Source organism: Terrapene carolina, unplaced genomic scaffold, assembly GCF_002925995.2.
Source record: "Terrapene carolina triunguis isolate 2854851 unplaced genomic scaffold, T_m_triunguis-2.0 Scaffold17080, whole genome shotgun sequence".
Classification (NCBI taxonomy): Eukaryota; Metazoa; Chordata; order Testudines; family Emydidae; genus Terrapene; species Terrapene triunguis.
Window position 1 is genome coordinate 174 of NW_020681431.1, and position 748 is coordinate 921.

Here is a 748-nt window from a genome sequence, read left to right on the forward strand (position 1 = left end):
GTTGGGGGTCGGCGGGAAGTCCTGGGATAGCTTCAGTCAGAGTTGGGAACCGTACGAGTGCCCCTGTGGGTGCGAGCACGTGCGGTGGTGCCGCGTCAGCGAGTGTGGGGGAGGCAGCCCCGTCCCAGGCAGGGCCTTGCATCTGGGGTGACGTGTGGTGTTTTGTGTCACGGGGGGGAGGGGTGGCGCCTTTGTGCGGGTGCAGGCTGAGGAGAGAGTGCCTGGTGAGGGGTTAGTTGTGGGCGTGTTTGGGGTGGGGATGGGAGGAGGCGTAGCTGGTGTGTGCAGGTTGGGGTGGGGGCAGCGGAGCATGGGGCGGGCGGGGCGGGGGCTGCGGGGAGGCTGAGTGTGGGGCGGCGGCTGCAGGGGGGTTGTGGGGCGGGAGGCTATGGAGCGTGGGGCAGGCAGGGTGGGAGCTGCAGGGTGGGGTGGGGGCTGCGGGTTGTGAGGTGGGCAAGGGCTGGGGCGCGGGGGCGGGCGAGGTGGGGGCTGCAGGGTGCTGGGCTGGGGGGCTTGAGGAGTGTGGGGCGGCGGCTGCAGGGGGGTTGTGGGGCGGGTGCTGCGGGGGGGTAGTGTATTAAACTGCCCCGCATAGGGCTGTGCTGCCGGTGGCGGTTACCGGTAGGTGGGGGGCTAAGAAGCTGTTGCCCCCCCCGGGTACCTGCTGCCCCTGTGCCCCCCCCGGGCCGGGCTTTGCCTCTGCCAGCGCCGCCCTCCTGGGCGTAACTCCCCCCCCCCCCCCCCCCCC